This window comes from Rhagoletis zephyria, unplaced genomic scaffold (assembly GCF_001687245.7).
Source record: "Rhagoletis zephyria isolate East Lansing unplaced genomic scaffold, Rhagoletis_zephyria_1.1 Rzeph_scaffold_00004, whole genome shotgun sequence".
Lineage (NCBI taxonomy): Eukaryota > Metazoa > Arthropoda > Insecta > Diptera > Tephritidae > Rhagoletis > Rhagoletis zephyria.
The window spans coordinates 862,094-882,985 of record NW_016157088.1 but is presented as its reverse complement, the minus strand read 5'-3'; the positions used below and the strand labels follow the sequence as shown (position 1 = coordinate 882,985).

Here is a 20,892-nt window from a genome sequence, read left to right as displayed (position 1 = left end):
AGTATACTTTTTGAACAATTTGTGCCCCTTGTAACGAAACCAAACTATGTCAAGAGCCGTCCATGGTTCAACCACCATATAAAAGACCTAATTGTGAAGCGAAATAAGGCATACTTAAAATGGAAGCAGTGCAAGTTGGACGAGACCTACAGCGAATACAAAAAGCGGAGAAGGGAAGTTACAAAAGCCATTAAAATGCGAAAATATGCGTATTATGAACGGCAATTTAGCACAGCCATAGGATCAAACCAAACATGGAAACGTATTCGCGAAATTGGGATTGGTAACAAAAAGAATTTTACCCACGAACCCTTAGATGTAAATGAGTTGAATGGAAAATTTGTTGAGTTGTCTGCTTGTAATAGAAATATATGTCATGATCGTTACAGTGATAAAATTAATGTTGTTACGCCTGGTTTCTGTTTTAAGTGTGTCGATAATTGTGATGTTGTTCAGGCGATACTTGGCATCAAATCGAATGCCACTAGTTTTGACGGTGTTAACCCGAAATTTTTGAAATGTTTACTGCCTAAAATTCTGTCGTATCTTACTTACGCTTTCAATACCGTTTTGACCACGTCAGTCTTTCCTGACTGTTGGAAAAAGGCCAAAGTCATTCCCATAAAGAAATCTAATGGCGACTATAGGCCAATTGCGATTCTACCTTTCTTATCAAAGGTCCTAGAACGTATCATGCATACTCAGATTAATTATTTCATTAATGGTAATTCACTGGTGAGTCAATACCAATCTGGTTTTCGGAAAAACAGAAGCTGTGTCACAGCACTACTAAAAGTCGCAGATGATATTAGAGTTAATATCGACAATAAACACGTAACTTTTCTGACCCTCCTTGATCACTCCAAGGCTTTTGATTCCGTGGATCATGCCCTTTTATGTTTAAAACTTGACAATTTGTTTAATTTTTCACCATCGGCATCAAGGTTAGTCAAAACATACCTTCTTGGCCGTTCGCAAGCGGTAATTGTAAAAGAATCCATATCGAGAACCCTGCCTATCACTAAAGGCGTTCCACAAGGATCAATTCTGGGTCCACTATTATTTGTGTTATATGTAAATGACCTTCAAAATGTGATAAAATATTGCAATATTCATCTATATGCAGATGACGTACAGTTGTATCTAGGTTGTCCTTTGGACTCCATCAATGCATGCATAGAAAACTTAAACACTGATCTAGATGCAATTAATATGTGGGCCTGTGACAATGGCCTGGTCCTAAATCCCAATAAGTCTCAATGCATTTCTATATAAAAAAAAAAACTCAACCTTGATCATTGCAATAATGTAAAAATGAACAATTGTGTGATAAAATTTGTGGAAACTGCTAAGAATTTGGGTTTAATTTTTAATAGAACGCTGACATGGAAGAACCACATTTTTAATGCAATCGGTAAAGTTTATGGCATGTTGCGATCCTTATGGAGTATTCAGTACTTCACACCAGTGAAGATTCGACTGATCCTAGCTAAAACTTACCTACTACCGACACTACTATACGGCTGTGAATTGTATGCTAGTTGTGACAGTGTATGCAATAGAAAACTTAATATCCTGTACAACAACATTGCTCGGTATATTTACTGCATTGGTCGTTATGAACATATTTCTACTTTTTCCTTAAGGATATTTTCTATTCCGTTCGACGATCTACTGAAACTCAGATGCTTGACATTACTACACAAAATCATAGTCACACAGGATCCCGATTATTTGAAGGAACGATTACAATTCACCAAATCTTCCCGATCTCTTGCTATATGCAATACTAGATTTACGTGCTTAGTATCTGAACGTCAGTTTTTTATTTTCTCGATCCGTCTTTGGAATACCCTGCCCGCAGCGATTAGATTTTTAAAAAACACGAATCATTTTAAGAACGAACTAATGCGTCATTTTGCCAAATGAATTCTAAGCGTTTTGAAATCTCTTCATGTCTCCTTCCTCTCCATCTTTCTTCTCTTTTCATTTCATATAACTTTTACCTCTACTTTTTATTTTTATTATTTTATTTTGTTTTAATTTTTATTTTATATAGATGTGTAATTACATGTAACTTTAGGTTGTAAGATATCATACACTGTAAATATAACTATTGGTTGTCGTGTGTGATTAAATAAATAAATAAATAAAATAAATAAATAAATAATGTGCAGGTTTGAAGGGCTAAAAATTACCGTTGATTTTTGATGTTTTTTTTTGCTGGGCCTTTCGCACTTTCTTCCTCTCGGCTTACTTGATTAAATAACGTTTACAGATTAGACATATATATGTGTTTATATTATATATTTGAACATATTATTATTTAATGTTAACAAATGAAAATATAAATGCATATATTAATAAATGAATAAATAATTGCATTATTTCATATGTATATATAAATTAATGTAGCACTACCTAAAGGTGAAAAGGTGCCAAGTCAACTTTTTTTTTTAATTAGGGTTTGATGCAGAATGACAGATAATGTGGAACGACATTTTTTTTCGCCTCAACTGCTCGGTAGATTTATGAGCAGAGGTGGACACTACCACAAACAAGCGTGAGCTAAAAGTGAGAATGTGTTAATGTGCCTAATTCCCATGCAGCAATAAGGCGGTCAATTTTCCGTAAGGGTCTAGTACTTCACTGGTTAAAATTTGACTGGTCAGAATTGGACATTTGCCTGCATCGAAAATGTCAGCCTTCGACCAGTCTCCAAGGAACCGGACTAGAGATAGACGAAAAGTACAGTTTGGCAGTGACAGGGTGATGTTGTCTTGCAATTCAATCAAAAAAATTTAAAGAACCCCACCCTGTAAATGTCCCAATCGCTTGGTCTGGCCTTGATGCAAAGTAAACATTTGAACACACATTTACATGCGTGGCTGTAGCTCAGTGCGCAGAGAGGCTTGCCACTATTTATTAGCTTTCAGGGGGATCCGGGTTCAAACGCCATCAGAAGCAACATGGTTATAAAATGATAAAATTTATTTTTTTTGGTGTTTCCGAATTATGAAAAAGCATCTGCGAAGTGCAGAACGCAATCTTACTCCAACGAAAAAAATCTCCAAAATTGGTCTAGTCCAGGACTATCTTACAGTCAGTGTTGATTGGACCGGACCTTTTCCAATGAACGCCAATGCTAAAAATGGCAGTTGAAACCATTGGCAGGGAAATTATAAGGGACTAGTGCTGGTAACTATCTGAGGGCTAACCTAGGGTGAGTCTGAATTGCTGCAGGGTCATTTTGCATGCTGTCGTGTTCTCATCGCTGCGCTCTCGCTTGTATACGTACACGCGACGCTTACGCTCTTTTAGCACCTGCTAACTCTCTGCCCATGCCTGTTTATGAGCATTGTGTGTGCGTGTATTTACGTCTTTGCAAAATGCCATGTCCTCTGATATAAAGAGTATGTACATACAAACATATGTATGCCTAGATGTATACTAGGGGATCACTAAACGACTCGCTTCGTTTTGTGTTGTGAGCAGTGTTGCCAAACATGGGCTTTTCTTACCAAAACTGGTAGGTTTTTTTCCATTTGGTAGGTTGGTAGGCTTGATTGGATTTTGGTAGGTTTCGGGACAATGAGTAAAAGTTATTTGCGAAAAATAGAAAGTATGTACGTATCTCCAAATAGTTTAGCAACCTTTTTTACACAAATATTTCACCGGTGCGTTCGTATAATGGCGGCCGCAAACATGTAAATATACCTGATTCCTATGTACAAACGTATACCTTATTATTGCCAATATGCAATACGGACATCCATATATCGTGACCTAAGGATGAAAAGGTGCCAAGTCCATTTTTACAATTTTTTCAGGAGAGACGAAAAATCGATGTAGTTTTGTATTACCTGGCATTCTGCATCAAAAACTAAACTTAAAAAAAAACAAGTAAGAAAGTCTAAGTTCGGGCGGAGCCGAACACAAAATACACGTNACATCCATATATCGTGACCTAAGGATGAAAAGGTGCCAAGTCCATTTTTACAATTTTTTCAGGAGAGACGAAAAATCGATGTAGTTTTGTATTACCTGGCATTCTGCATCAAAAACTAAACTTAAAAAAAAACAAGTAAGAAAGTCTAAGTTCGGGCGGAGCCGAACACAAAATACACGTCGCAAGTATTAAATATATGTTTTTTCACCTTTCCGAAAGCTACCGGTAGATGGTAAGCCGGGGTGTATCAATTTTGAGTAAATTAGCGTCCTTAAATTTCGAATTATTGAAGTTTCAAGCATTTCTGAAATTTACCGTTATATAAAAAGCGGCCGTACTTTTAGTCCTCTTTCAATAATTTTCAACGTTTTGCTTTTATTTGGCAAGCACAATAACCATACCGAGTTTGGTACAAATTGGTAGAACGGTTACCGACATATATATATGTGATCATAAGTAGGCGGCGCCACGCCCATTTTCCAAAATTTTACCATAAACGTATTTCTTGGTAAAGAATTGTTGCAAGCATCAATTTTGAATAAATTAGCTTCAATATTTAATGATTTATCGAAGATTTTGTATTTCTCTAAATTACCGTTATATGGGATGTGGGCGTGGTTATTGTCCGATTTTAAAAAGTTTCGGCGGTTTTTTATGCTGTACCAAGGCCAACAACTGTGCCAAGTTTGGAAGAAATTGGTGCAGCGGTTACCAAGATATACACATGTAACCATAAGTGGGCGTGGCTACGCCCATTTTCCAAAAATTTATAATATTCTTATTTTTCGTCTAAAAATTATTGTAAATATCAATTTTGAGTGAATTATCTTCAGTAGTTACTAAAATATCGCAGTTTTCGTATTTCTGGAAATTACCGTTATATGGGACGTGGGCGTGGTTACTGTCCGATTTCGCCCATTTTCAATACCAACCTACCTTGGATTAACAGAAACCTACGCACCAAATTTCGTTGAGATATCTCAATTTTTTCTCGAGTTATCGTGTACACGGACAGACGGACGGACAGACAGACATGGCTTAATCGATTTCTCTATTCATTCTGAGCATATATGTATACATTTGTCTATATCTATCTCGATTCGTTTTGGCTGTTACAAACAACCGTTATGTGAACAAAATTAATATACCCTTGTGCACAAGTGCGCTCGTGTATAAAAATGGAGTTGGCAACTTTTCACCTTTAGGTAGCGATATAATTTATGGCGTACTTGGACCAAGATTCCAGAAAAGTCTGCCAATGGGCTCGCACTCAACCATATTTCAGGCCGAAGTCTTCACAATCGAAGTCTGTGTTCGCGAATATCATCGTAGAAGGCAAATGAGGCCAGAATAAATATTATGTCGGACACCCAGGCAGCGTTAAAGGCCTTAGAGTCTTTTAAAACTGCATCAGGGCTTGTAAAGTCTTGAACCACCTGTTAGCCCACAATAGCGTCCCCATGAAGGGTTTGAAGGCAACGAAAGGGCTGACTTTCTCGCAAAGCGTGACGCCCAAATGAGTTTGCATGGTCCCTAGCCTTTCTGCAGACCTGCTTAGGTGCTAGCTGGGAATAATCTCAAATTGCTGCCTACTGGCGGAAGTCAAAGGGAATAAGACAATCAAAGATATGCATAACTCTTTCCAGCAGTAACTCCAAAAGATACCTTGAACTTAGAACTCTTGCTGGCAACCTGATAGCACACTGCATGTTAACGTACGGTTTTGATTAAATGGGTCTCGCTGTAGGGTTTGTCGGCTGGTGAAAGAAACCCCAGAGTATATTCTATGTGCCTGTCCACGAAGCATGAATCGTAGATTGATACACCTTGGAGAACGATTGCCTTCTCCATCTAAAATTTGGAACATGGCCTCATCCAAAGTGCTGAGCTTTTTAAATAGCCTAAGGTTGGAGTGATTACAATTTTGATTTAGCACAATATATCTTCTTAGGTCGCAGCGCGGGTATCTTCGACGTAATAATAATAATATCGTCACTAGACACGAATAAAGAGCTCGGAAAAACTCTTTGGGGAGTTCTGGGGAATACTGTTGAACTCGAAAATATAGTTGACCGCGGACGTAAGTTTATGGGTCTTTCTTCGCTGTCAAAGAGGTTATCGCGGCTTTATTTGCCGTCACCTATGTTAAGAGTCTTTCTTCGCCGAAATTTTTTTTACGCCTACTTTTTCGCTATCAACTTTTGAGCTCGCGTCTTTATTCGTATCTAGTGACGATATGTATATATGTGTAAAGAGACATATGTACATATGGATAAGTCTGTACAGTAAAATTAATCGTTATACGCAGTTAATTTGTTTTTATTAATCTAGTTGTGTTTTAGTTTTACTAGTTTATGTTAACTATGTTTTTAAAAAATTTGAAATTGAAAACAAATTTTAAAACTCAAAAAAATGTTTGGTAGGTTTTGGTTGGTTATGGTAGGAAATTTTGGTAGGAAAATAAAAATTTGTCGCAGGGGCAGTGGCAGTGACAGTTTTTAAAATCAGCTGTTACTGCTAATATTAGCAGTCACTGCCGCAGAAAACAGAATACGCCGTTGTCAGTGACTACTTTTTTTGACATTCCCTTTAGTTTATTTAAATTTTTGTTGTCGCCTTTTAGGCTTCAGTGACATCAACAGAAGTTGGCTGCGTTTCATTTATGTCAAATTCAGCATGCGGAGTTTGCTGCGATGAAGGCAGTGGCAGTGAATTTAGAATTTGGGCTAAACTGAGCAGTACTGCTAGCTGCCACTGCTGCATTGTGAGTCGCTCCATTGGACACCACACTTTCTAAAAAACAGTTGATTTCGAAAAACTGCCGCTGCCACTGCCACTGTGTTATTATATTTTGGGCTTAACTTTATGTTTCGTTTGTTTCCCTATTTCCCTGCATTCAATTGTTTTGTTTGCGTTAGCTATCGCGAGTAAAGTTACTGCTCGCAAAATGTTTCCGAGTGATTTGAATCGGTTGTGTTTCGTTACCTTCTATTAGCTAAACTAAACGATACCGATACGTTTGCTATTGTTTGTTTTCGTTCTCTGAATATATAATTACGGTGACCATATTTATGGGAGCCGAATACGGGACAAAATTTAAGTTTGTGAATTTATTCAACAAAAACTTACAGATCTTAAAGTCCAAGATCCTAGATTTATAAACCCTGAAACAGCATCCTTATAGTAACATTTCAAATTTGTGGGATATTTTTCTCGAGATTTTCAGCCCGCGAAATTTGTTAAAAAATTCGTTAAATTTTAGTATTATAAAGTGTAATATTGATATCTCTAAGACTTTTTTTGGCAATTCTTTTGTTGACGGTGTAACGCAGTTTTTCATACAAATTAAGCATCTATGTTCAACAATTTTTTTAAAAGGGAAGCAAATGAGCATCTCTTTCCACTTGCACTTTATTATACTCGAATTTAATGAGCTACAAAACTGCTAACCAAATCTTTTTTCTAAAGATTCTAATTAAAAAGTTTGAAATTTTGGTGAAACATTGCAGAATTAATTTTTACAGTTTTTTGCACAAAGACGGAAACTTGGATTTATATGGTTTTTATTAGACAAAGAGCTTTACTTTCATAAAAAAATAATAAACATTATTAAACTAAAGAAAAATGGCCAAACCTTGCTAAAAAGTCGGGTTCTGATTTATATTTTGGTCACTGTATGTATTCCTCGATTCTAATCACAGGCATTCAGATTAGAAAATAATAGCTGTTTATGGAGAAAATTACGATCATATACCAACATCACTTAAAACTGGTTCATAGGCATGCCATTTTAATGAGCTGTAAAGGCGTCAAAATACGTAATACAGAATACGGGACAAATACAGGATATTAAAAGAAATACAGAACATTTGGCGTCCCGTATAAAATAAATAAATTACCAGGACAATGGGTCAAAAAAGACCCAGGATGGTCACCGTATATATAATGCATTTTTCAAATTGAGGTGTAGATTTTTTTTTTTCGTTTTTCAAACAGTGGAATCGTGTTCCTCGTCTATAATCTATAATGATAGTATAATAAAAAATACAAAAAATGTTTTTTTTTTTTAATAGATATACCTTGGATTTTGCATGTTTTTTTTTCAAAGAACACTATTTTTGACCAATTTTTTTAAGGTCAAGGAGTGATTGTGGCTCAATGACAATATTTTTCCTTGAAAGGCTATTACATTAGCTTTCACAGCCATTTTTTTTCATATCAAAATATTGCTTCTGTCGAATGCGCTACGATTAATTGGCATGAAGTGTTAAAAAAGCACACTGTGTGCCGTCGAGTTAGCTCGAATATCTTATTTTTCAGTCGAGAAATGTAATTTTGAAATTTTAAAATTACTGCGGTGTATTTTTCTCAAAAACATATGAAATATAAAAATATAAAAATATAATTAATTTATAAACTATATATTATAATAAAATAAAGTGTCTATCATACTTGGGCGTACAAAATTTTTGATTCGTATCCTTACTAATATTATAAATCCGAAAGTGAGTTTGTTTGTTTGCTACGCTTTCACGCTTTAACTATTCAACCGATGATCATGAAGTTTTGTACACTGCTGTTATTTAGCCCAACTTAAAATATAGAATGCATTTAATCTCGATTAGGCAAGAGGACGTGGCACCTCCCATACAAACGGAATTTTTCATACTGTATTTCTCAGGAAATATTTTCGGTAGATTACTGAAACTTGGTATGGAGATATATAAAATCATTCTCTACTTCTCTCTCGCTATTTATTTGAAAATTTTATTAAAACTAGTAATTTTTAGCAAAAAAAAAACCGACTTCAACTCCCATATAAAAAAAATATATATATATATATATATACCTCATGATCCGCTGATCGGATCTTAACCAGATTAGTATGGGCCCACCTCTGGGACACTACCTTTCCGATCCAAAGAAGAATTATCGAAATCGGTTGACGTGGTCCAAAGTTATGCGGTAACATACATAAAAAAAAAAAAAAAAAAAAAAATATTTCGACGAACTGATAACCTCCCCCTTTTTTGGAAGTTGGTTAAAAATGAAAGTCAATAGGCTTAAAAAAGCTGTAGTTTAATATGTTTTTAAAAGGGTTGCCACCTGTTTGAAAATTAAAATTTAAATTAACTATACGCAAGCCTGGTGTCTCCGAATAAAGCTTTAAGGCATAACAATACAGGGAAAAATCACATACATTGGGCCAATCGTAACACAAAAATTCGATATACTCAATGGTGCAACAGGTTTATTTACATTCACGGCACCTTTTCTAACTTGGCGATTATTCGTAATGACTCCAGCGCCACGTGGCAGCTCTTTTTTGCAATAGTACTGCCTTTACCGTTACCAATACATATTTTGAATATTGGACAAAGTGGATGATCAATAAGATTTTTTGTAATAACTTAACTCCAGGGCCAACTAGCGGGTGAATTTGTGAATCTACACTATCCAGAGAGTTACTCAAAAACTTTCACTCACAACATACCTACAGATGAATTATATATACGTTTGTACGCCCTCTTCCATCTTCTTCCAGACTTGGCACAGTTGTTGGACCATATAACGGTAATTTAGAGATATACGAAATATTCGATAAATTAGTAAATATTAAAGCTAATTTATTCCAAATTGATGCGGCAACAATTCTTTACCAAGAAATAAATTTATGATAAAATTTGAAAAGTGGGCGTGGCACCGCCAACTTATGATCACATATATGTATCTCGGAAACCGTTGTACCAATTTGTACCAAACTCGGTACGGTTATTTTGCTTGTCATATAAAAGCAAAACGTTGACAATTATTGAAATCGGAATAAAATTACGGCCGCTTTTCATATAACGGTAAATTTCAGAAATGCTTGAAACTTCAATATTTCGAAATTTAAGGACGCTAATTTACTCAAATTTGATACTAACAACAATCCCTTGAAAATGAGTAACATTATTTGGAATTTTGGAAAATAGGCGTGATACTGCCCACATATGACTATATAAGTTTACCTCATTATGTCTAACTGGACGTTCTATCGAAGATGTTTAAAATAGGGGTAAAACCACCCCGGCTTACCATGTAGCGGTAGTTTTCGGAAAGGTGGAAAACATATATTTAATGCTTGCGCCGGGTATTTAATGTTCGGCTCCGCCTGAACTTAGACTTTCTTACTTGTTCTTGTATGCATTACTTCGGTTTTGAGTCGAAACTGTGCTTGTATGCATTACTTCGTTTTTCTCATATGCATTATTTCGGTTTCCAACCGAAACTGTGCATATGTATATGCATTACTTGGGCTTTTTCGTATGCGTTATTTGGTTTTTTTTGATATGCATTGATATTTGATATTTCAGGGTGTCGTGCAGGTCATTTTAGATAATAACACTGACCAAGATCGTGGATCACGGAGAACATGCATAACTAGCCTGAACATCATCTACCTCGTCGTCGGTAATGCAGTCACTATACTAATTTAGATAGGACCCCAATTTGAAGTTGAAAGAGAACTTGGTTCGATGCCAACTCCGAGAAATTCTTAAAACCATGTTCTTTTTTATTGTTTATTATCTAAATATTTTATTTTTTTTCATTATTGTTTTTATGTTATTTCAAATACATAATTATTTCAAGTTAATTTATTTAATTTTTCAGAGTTCAATTTTATTAAAAAAGACTACAACGACTATAATTGTATGTAAACAAGTAATACTTGAAGCTAGGGATGCAGAAAAAATATCGATGCATCGGAAACATTGATGTTTGCTATTCGATGCATCGAATAAAACCGATGTTTTGGACCATCCGATATATATCGATATATCGATGTATTTTTTTTTCGATGCATCGACTTTTGTGTGCAATGGACACTGTACGTATTAAAATTATTTTGTATGCTTCCAAACTCTTCGCTCTAGTAACTATTCTAAATGTGGAAATTTCACCATTTAAATACTATTAGAATATACATTCTATTACAATCTTTTGAAAGCCGGAGATCTGTTCTTTCTTTAACCTTTACATATAATGTTATTCAAGGTGTCGTCGATTGTCCCTATCTCTTGGAACGGATAAGCTTCAATGTACCCAGGCGCAATCTTCGAGTCTTATCCATTTTACTTAGCAAAAGTCGAGACAAGATTTGCCGGTAATGCTCCCTTGACGAGATCTATGCGAGAACTTAATATATTTTCGGAAAGTATTATAATTGATTTCTCTATGACGAAACAATCTTTTTTAAATCTCCACAATACTTTGTAATGTTAATATTGTACTAGCATTAGCAAACCCATTCATCTACTAGTCTGTAAGAAATATTGTTTCAATAAATAAATAAATAAATAAATATTACAGAAAAGGTTATTAGTAGAAACGTTTATCGCCAAACAACCCTCTACAAAATGATATTAATTGATATGATATTGACACTCTAAGACCCTTTGCAAATTTGGGCAGATTTTAAACAGCAATTTCAAAAATTGTTTCACATAGTTTATAAACATAGTGAAGTAATATAAAGTGATGTACGCTTATTTAAAAGCAAGATTTGAGTTTGTCATTTTCGTTTTTTTCAATTCTTGCTTTGACCTTTGGTTTTTTTTGCACACCTCTGCCCGATTTCGGCTTAGGTCCTCATCCTGAGGGACTGAAAACATCAGGGCCCGAATCGCGGCAGTCGTGAGCGAGCGAAATTGTACAAAATTCGTGGTTTTCAGATCGCGGCAGTCGCTATCGAGTACACTCGTTCGAAATTCCAAATTTTGACATGCGGTAGCGAGTACTCGTTCGCACAAGGCGAACGAAATGTCATTCGATAGCTAATTATCAATCGAACAGCAAGCGGTTGAACAAAATATTATTTTTGAATTATCGGTTTANCTTGAAGCTAGGGATGCAGAAAAAATATCGATGCATCGGAAACATTGATGTTTGCTATTCGATGCATCGAATAAAACCGATGTTTTGGACCATCCGATATATATCGATATATCGATGTATTTTTTTTTCGATGCATCGACTTTTGTGTGCAATGGACACTGTACGTATTAAAATTATTTTGTATGCTTCCAAACTCTTCGCTCTAGTAACTATTCTAAATGTGGAAATTTCACCATTTAAATACTATTAGAATATACATTCTATTACAATCTTTTGAAAGCCGGAGATCTGTTCTTTCTTTAACCTTTACATATAATGTTATTCAAGGTGTCGTCGATTGTCCCTATCTCTTGGAACGGATAAGCTTCAATGTACCCAGGCGCAATCTTCGAGTCTTATCCATTTTACTTAGCAAAAGTCGAGACAAGATTTGCCGGTAATGCTCCCTTGACGAGATCTATGCGAGAACTTAATATATTTTCGGAAAGTATTATAATTGATTTCTCTATGACGAAACAATCTTTTTTAAATCTCCACAATACTTTGTAATGTTAATATTGTACTAGCATTAGCAAACCCATTCATCTACTAGTCTGTAAGAAATATTGTTTCAATAAATAAATAAATAAATAAATATTACAGAAAAGGTTATTAGTAGAAACGTTTATCGCCAAACAACCCTCTACAAAATGATATTAATTGATATGATATTGACACTCTAAGACCCTTTGCAAATTTGGGCAGATTTTAAACAGCAATTTCAAAAATTGTTTCACATAGTTTATAAACATAGTGAAGTAATATAAAGTGATGTACGCTTATTTAAAAGCAAGATTTGAGTTTGTCATTTTCGTTTTTTTCAATTCTTGCTTTGACCTTTGGTTTTTTTTGCACACCTCTGCCCGATTTCGGCTTAGGTCCTCATCCTGAGGGACTGAAAACATCAGGGCCCGAATCGCGGCAGTCGTGAGCGAGCGAAATTGTACAAAATTCGTGGTTTTCAGATCGCGGCAGTCGCTATCGAGTACACTCGTTCGAAATTCCAAATTTTGACATGCGGTAGCGAGTACTCGTTCGCACAAGGCGAACGAAATGTCATTCGATAGCTAATTATCAATCGAACAGCAAGCGGTTGAACAAAATATTATTTTTGAATTATCGGTTTATAATAAAAAGAGATAAAATGTAAGTTACTTTTTCTTTTATTGATTCTATTATAAACATAACTAATGATTTTAGGACAAATGTGAACAAAATTAATATGCGCCAAAAAAACTTGATGACGGATTCCATGCTGCAGCATCAAGACCTAGCCAAAAACCTCTTGCCTAATTGTGGGCAGGGAAAAGCTGCTGCAAATAGGATGTGGGATGCGTTGACGGTCAAACTTAACGCAGCCGGCCCGCCGGTGAAAGATGCTAAGTCTTGGAGGAAGGTAAGTAATATTTGTGTTTTCACTACTAGTAAAGTGAACTGTCATATAAAAGTAAACACTTAAATACAAAAATAGGTATTTGCTGATCAAAAGCATAACATTAAAAAAAGATGTCTTTCAACAAAGCTTCGAAGCAAAGGACTGGGGGTGGTCCGTATGAAGAAAAGCTCCTAACTGCAGCGGAAGAGCAACTCCTCCAAGCTACCGGCATAGATGTTGCGGTAGAAGGACTCTCAACCGAACAATCGTTTGGGAATGCAGTGTCAGTGATGGAGGAAGAGGAAGTAGATGAGCTGATAGACGAGTTAATTGCTAACGGCGAGGAAGAAGAGGAGCCGACACCATCCAACAGTTGTAGTACTACAAGATCTTTTAAAACGAAGCCCTCTGCTGATAGCGAAAAACTTGCTCTTTTAAAAACAAACGTGAAAGCATACGAAGAATCGCAAGCCAGCATAGGTATAAATCTTGACAAATTAATCGCTTTGAAGAAGAGATCGCTGCAAATAAAAGAAGAGAGACATAAATCAGACATGGAGATTAAAGCAGTAGAGCTACAAATTAAAACTCTTGAGCTAGATGCTTTAAAGAGAAGAGTACCAAAATGAGTATTAAATGAGAGTTATTTTAAGTTCCTGTTTTTCGTAATGTGTGTATAATGAATTCTATTTTTAGTTCATATTTTTTGTATGTGTATATAATGAAAATTCTATTTTAAGTTCCTATTTTTATATGAATAAAAAGACTGAATTTTATTTTAAGTTCCTATTTTAATAAGAAAAAAAATTTTATTAAAAGGAAATGGATTAAACTGTCGAACGAGTGTTTATTTTTCAACGACATTATGTGATTTCTTATTTTATGCCCAATTTTGTTTAATTGGGTTTCACTTCCTGTATCTATTTCAGTATCATGATCAATAAAAAAAATAGCTACAGTATGACGGACTTTTAAATTTATGCAAATGTTATGCAACGCTGCACATACATTGCCAAATTGCGCCATCTTTTCAGGGGTGTAACGAATTCTTTTATCATTACTGAGAATTTTCCATCGGCCCTTCAAAATACCAATGGTGCGTTCAACAATGCAACGTGCTTTCGAATGAATTTCATTGAACCGCGCTTGACTGGAACCATCTACGGGGTTTCTGAATGGTGTCAAACACCATGGCTCCAAAGGGTAACCTGAGTCTGCTGTTAATTGAGAAAATACATACATATAGAAGACTATATTTAAGTATTTGTATAAGTGCATATATAACCTAAAAGCCAGACATTTTTAAAATGATTTCGACTGTATTCATCCTCTAAAAATTTCCTCTGCGCTGAATGTTTCCACACAAATGAATCATGTGCTGCTCCACCATATTTCGAGTCAATAGCCAAAATTCTATACTCGTAATCACAAATGTGGAAATGTACATTCATATTCATAAGTTTTTCATTTATACATACACATGTATAAATGCATATTATGTATAAATGTGTACATCCATATGTATGTGCAACTTACTATCATTGAATTGAGGCTGTGGTATCCTTTCCGATTATAAAACATATGCTCATTCTCAGTTGGTTTCTGAAGACCAAAATTTGTGCCATCAATACAACCGATCACCGTAAATGTAGTTGTAGTTATTAGTACGAAATTGTTAATGATAACGCAATCGGTAAACTTGCCTCCTGGAATTTTATATTTCTGAACAAATGACTCCGTTCACTGAGAAAGGCGGTCTGACGAAAACTTAATGAACTGTGGGCACAGTTTAGTTTCCATTTCTTTAACTACGTTCGCTATAATTTTAGAAACTGTGCTTTGGCATACCCCGATCAAAAAGTCGTTTCCAACTAAGTGCTGGTAGCCTGAAGCAGTGGTGGCACCGCGGTTGATAAATGCCCTTGAAATTTTATTTCCGACAGGACGAGACTAAATGCATCTTTAGAGAGTCTAAAGCGCTTCCTGAATCTGTAAGTGATTTATAAATTTTATTTAAATGTTATAAAACTTCATTTTCTTACGCTGCGTCAGATAAAGCCATAGGATTGCTTTTATCGCGAATCCTGCCCCTTATGGCCACTTGGTGATGCTCCTCGTCTGAATCCGATGAGCTTGTATAAAAAAATCCCCGGGGTACATTTTAGCGCCTGCAAAAACCAAATTTCATACATTTCTTTAAGAATATATCGTACATTTGAATACTTACGTTGGATTTCAATTCAAATACTTTTATTGTTTTGTTTTGTTTTCGCATTTCAGGCTATTTGTAAATGTCATTCAGAGAAACGTCAGGGATGTTATTGCATAACATTTCTATTCGCTTCGTTTCGAATGCGGCGATCCGGCTACTCGACACGTCACGTAATTTTCCTCGATGCGATTGCTCGCATGCTCACGACTGCCGCGATTCGGGCCCAGTACTGCAACGTTATGTGTGCTTTTGCACAAGCGGAAAGAATTTCTTGGGATTTTTTTTTATTTTTTTCTCAAATCAAAAAAACTTCATAAGTTCTCTTTTAAAAGGATTAACATAAAAGTCAAATGAAAGAAGAAATTATGATAATAAATTACCAAATAAGTGTACCGAAATAGAATCGTTGGGTGGCACACTTTATATTATTTTACTATGCTGATGGTCGTCATTTCAGTACCTTCCGAAAACATTTTTCGAAAGCTTATCAGAAGACCAAATAAAACTAGGATTTGTAACTATTTAAATCAATAAATACATTTCACTGTGAGTTAGTACTTCAACATTTATCGAAACTGTTGATATTTTCATTCGATGCATCGAAAATATCGATGTTTTTATACGATACATCGATATGAATCGATGCTATATTTCGATGCATCAAATGGAAAAAAACATCGATGTATTTTTTTGACTTGCATCCCTACTTGAAGCATCTAAAAATAAATTCCTGGTCGTGGGATTCGAACCGAGCTTAGTCTGCAATACTGCGGTCTGTCGGAGTACAATTTTGGTCAGATGAACTGCGCCGTTAATCGGAATTAACGTTAACGTCTGTCTATACTATAACACTTGCGTTACAGTCGTTTAAAACTCTTTAACAAAAACAAACATTAAAGCACAATAAAACAAGGCACTGCAACATTAACAAAAGTGAATATTTCGTAGGCTACAACGGCACCAATAACGGTGGGTAGCGGGTGGCGTACAATTGTCAATAAGGCAGTGGGCGATACCGAGTGCCTATAACTAAGTAGCTGACAGATTCTCGCTGCCGCTGAGACTTTTGAGCTTGTGCCGATGTGCTGGTGCATCTGCTTATGAGAGGTAGGGGTTGTTGGGAGGTTGGTGTGTAGTGTAATTATTGAGCAACTATGTACTTGCTGACTTTGCGTCGTTTCGCTGTTTGCCGCTTTGTCGACAGCGACGACCCCTTTGATGTTGACCGCCATACGCGGCAACATCAAAGCAATTTAATATTGTTGCGTTATTTGCTATTATTGTTTTATATATTTTCTTTGTTTTGTTCGTGTTTTGTAGCTGTTGTTACTGTTTTCTGTGCTCTCTGAATATTTGGTTTGTTGTTGTGTTTAATTTTTTCACTTTTTTTTTTGTTTGAGTATATTTTTGCTGCCAAGTGTATGCATGCATGGAAGGGGAGCGAGCGACAATATTTATTTCTGCTAACCGGCACACAGCATTTTGCATGTGGACAAAACTACATATATGTATGTATATAAGACCTACAAGTTACATGATTGTACAAATGTATGTACTTGCTGCGATGTAAACCTAAGTACTGCATATTTACATTTACAGCGTGTGCATAAAAATAAGTACAATGTAATCCACTTATAATGGACTCGCGTCTATAAATTTCAGTTCCAGCTCCATCATATATGTAGAAAAAATAGGTTATAATTACGGTGACCAGATTTCTGTGGCCAAAAATCGGGACATTTCTAAAGCATTGTAAAAAAATATACAATTTTGCTTTTAGAATAAAAAGACATAACATCTTTTAATACAGTTTTATTTAAAACAAAACAAAGAGAAGAAAAAATGATCGCAAAAATGTATACACACAATATATATCTACATAAAAAGTCGACGAATTTTAACAAATGTTGATCAAAATTTTAAACATTTTGATCACATTTTCCAAAATATTTTTGACTATGAAATTTTGTAGCTCATTCAATTTTAGTATAATAAAGTGCAAGTTTTAAGTAGCTTGGACCTACAAAGTATTTTAAACAATTTTTTGTATGGAGAAAATGAGCAACACCTTCCACAAAAAAACAACCACAAATCAACGGTCTTCATAATGTTTCTCAGAAATCGAATTAAAAAGCTCAAAATGTTGATGAAACCTTGTCGAATTTTGCTAATTTTTGTACAAAGTTTGAAATTTGGACTTATATTGTCTTTACAGATAACGAGCTTCACTTTCATAAAAAAATAATAAACATTAAATAATCGAAAGGGAAATAGCCAAAGAATTCTAAAATATTTCTTCCCTATTTATGTTCTCGCCTCTGTATCTACAGCCTATATTTTTCATATCCATTATTTTTTGAGGGAATCAATATCTATTGTTTTCTATAATTTCACTAAATTCAAGTAAGAATCGTTTCATTAAAAGAAACTTAACAAACAATTATAAAAACTTTTAAAAAAAATTTACAAGAATGATAGACTGGAATAAAGCGAGAGTACCAGTTTGACAGAATAAAAAATAACCAAAGATCATAGAAAATAAGGATGCTGGCTATGTTTATGGGTCGCTTATATTCTATGTCCTTTGTGATAACGAAAATGCTGCCACGTTTCTACGACAAACTGTTTTTGGCCCAGAGAACAGGGAGACTCCTTTAAATTAATAGAGAAAACTCTGAAAATCGGGACTTAATCGGTACAAATATGAAAAACCGGGACACTTATACGTCCCGGCTTTAAAAAAATATTAAGCGGGACAATTTTCTCAAATTCGTACTGTCCCGCCAAAATCGCAACGAATGGTCACCGTAGTTATAATGAACTCTGCTTATAATGGACAAGAAATCGCTATTTGGCTCATTATTACCGGAGCTGTTATGAATTAAATTAAGGTAAGCTTTGCAGTTGGTAGCTAGCAAACAGGTTCTGCAGCAGAAAATGGCGATTATAATAAACAAAGTTCGGTGATTCCCGGAATTCAATCCAGAACGGCAACCAGCTTCTTCGGCAGAATTGATGGTTGCGGTTAACTGTATTTTCAGCAAAAAGGAGAATATTTCGGCCACAATTGGTTTACTTTATATTCTGGTAAGATGAGATAAACGAGTACAGTTGTACAGTTTTACTCAGTCCCGAGAGTCCATTATAACCGGATTTCACTTAAGTTGGCTTTGTATGAACGTAGATATGGCCGATTATTTGACTGGCATTTTTTTATTAATGAATCAATTGTCCATTAAATAACAGAAAACCACCTGGGTTTTTTAGGTGATATGATTAGCCATAGTAAAATCTACAGTGACGAGCAAAACTGTAACATGGTTTAACACTTTTTGTTTCAGCCACCGCTATATTTCCAAGTTCTAACGACTTTCATCCTTTTGTTGAATATTCTTGTTGGTACACCCCAACTCCCTCTCTCATAATGATTTGAAGTCAATACAACAACAATAAAAAAACCAGCAGACAAAAATGTAAATTAAGGCAGATGTTACAATTTTGCACTCACTCTTAGTTTTGCATTTGACAGTTAAATTTTACTTAGTTGGAAGTCAGATGACTTTTTTCTATATTGTATTTTATTGAAGAAGTGATCACCAGTAAATAACATAGTTAATCAGGAACCATAAATGTAAATAATAGATTTACTGCGGAAAGGCGGAACCGCACGAAAAGTGGCAAAAAATTTTGGAATTTGCTACTTAAAAATGTTAAGACTTAGAAAAAATATAGCCTAAAGTGTTCCCAAGGACAAAGGAAGTCTGTTAAAAAATATTACGGTACGATATCTTGTGAACTTAGAAGCAAGTAGCGATGCAGCCACTATTACAGAAGCGCTTAAGGTATTAAACTTTAATGCAAATCAATAGACAGCGAGGCGAAGAATTGCCAAATTGAGCGCAAAGGCATCATAAAGAAGAAAAAAGCAAATTTGATCATAATACATGTGCGAGTGTGGCAGCATTTCGCTGCATCGCACGAAAACCGAACCGTTGCCTATTGGGATATGTTAGGCCGTTCAGAATGCAATAAAAAACATATTTTTAAGTTTCAATTGAAGGTTATTTGGTCTGACAAGACTAAATTAATCGCTTTCAATCAGATGGCCGGGCATGGTATTGGATCAAAGACCCAAATTAAGCCTAAGCGCATCATGTACTGCAAACTGTGAATCACAGTGGTAGGATCTTAATTGTTTGGGGTTGTATTTCAAAAATTTTGTTGGTCCGTTAGTACGCATTATGCGTAAGGAACAGTATCTGTTCATATTTCAACAAAATTTGCAAGATGTAGTCGAAAAATGAGAGTTTCTGCTGAAAAATCACCCAAAACATACTGCATATGTTCGCAAAGACTGGATACAAAAGCAAAAATTTGCTAATTTGAAATGACCTCCACAAACCGCGGACATGAATCTCATCGAATTTGCGAAATCAACTGAAAGCACATCTTAATAAGTATCAAAGCCCGTAAAATCGAGTACATGAGCTGTGAAAGCAAACTAAGGATATACCTCCAGAATTTTTACAAAGATATCAAATAAGGTATGCCAAATCACATCCAGGAACTGAAACAGGCAAAAGAGTACTGAACATTGTGTTAGTAGTTCTTTTTTTCGTGAAAATTGTTAAAAAGCTCTTAAAAATATATGAGTGCAAAAGTGTAACATCTGCCTTAATTTACATTTTTGTCTGCTGGTTTTTTATTGTTGTTGTATTGACTTCAAATCATTATGAGAGAGGGAGTAGGGATGTCCCAACAAGAATATACAGCAAAAGTATGAAAGTCGTTAGAACTTGGAAATATAGCGGTGGCTGAAACAAAAAGTGTTAAATCATGTTACAGTTTTGCTCGTCACTGTATGTTTCTGAAAAAAAGGGTTTAATAATTTCTTTGGTATCAGAGCTATGGGCATTCGGTTATGCACTGGTCACGTTACACTATTTGGATGTTCAATGATCGGTCAGAAAGTTTGAAATTTCTGCGAAAAGGGTGAACGAATATTTCTAGTTTTTCAGTATGTCATCTTCAATGAATGTAGGAGGACATCTGCATACCCAAATTTGGGCGCTTTGGTATGGTATAACCCAAAGGTTTTGCTCATCCATGTCTTTTTTACATTCCTGTGCTGTCATCATAAACAAATGTTTTAGTTAAAATTGAAAACCTTCTATGGAAGAGTTAAAAAATATAATTCGACTATAATTAAAATTTCTAACCAGGTCAAAAATTTTCCTACAGTAGGCTAATATTCATAGTATCGCAAATAATATTCATTTAATGTTATTGTGGCTTGTTAACATTTTATTTTTAATATTTTTATTGAGCTTTGTACCACGATTGTTTATTAGGAAAAATTGAAAAAGCAACAAAGTCTAAGCGGTAGAAGTTATAGCACTATTTCGGAGATCACCACATCTCCTCATCAGACTTCTTTTT

General features: G+C 35.1%; 1 protein-coding gene and 1 long non-coding RNA gene across 3 annotated transcripts in view; one reads left to right on the top strand and one right to left on the bottom strand.

The window, feature by feature from the left end:
• pan (transcription factor pangolin) overlaps positions 1 to 20,892 on the top strand; it is an 826,450-nt gene that overhangs the window by 238,299 nt on the left and 567,259 nt on the right. The window lies entirely within an intron of this gene.
• The window catches only part of LOC108373071 (uncharacterized), a 15,465-nt gene continuing 12,637 nt past the window's right edge, over positions 18,065 to 20,892 (bottom strand). The window contains exon 4 of the long non-coding RNA XR_001848928.1: positions 18,065 to 18,075. This is a non-coding gene — a long non-coding RNA (uncharacterized LOC108373071). The remainder of the gene's footprint in view (positions 18,076 to 20,892) is intronic.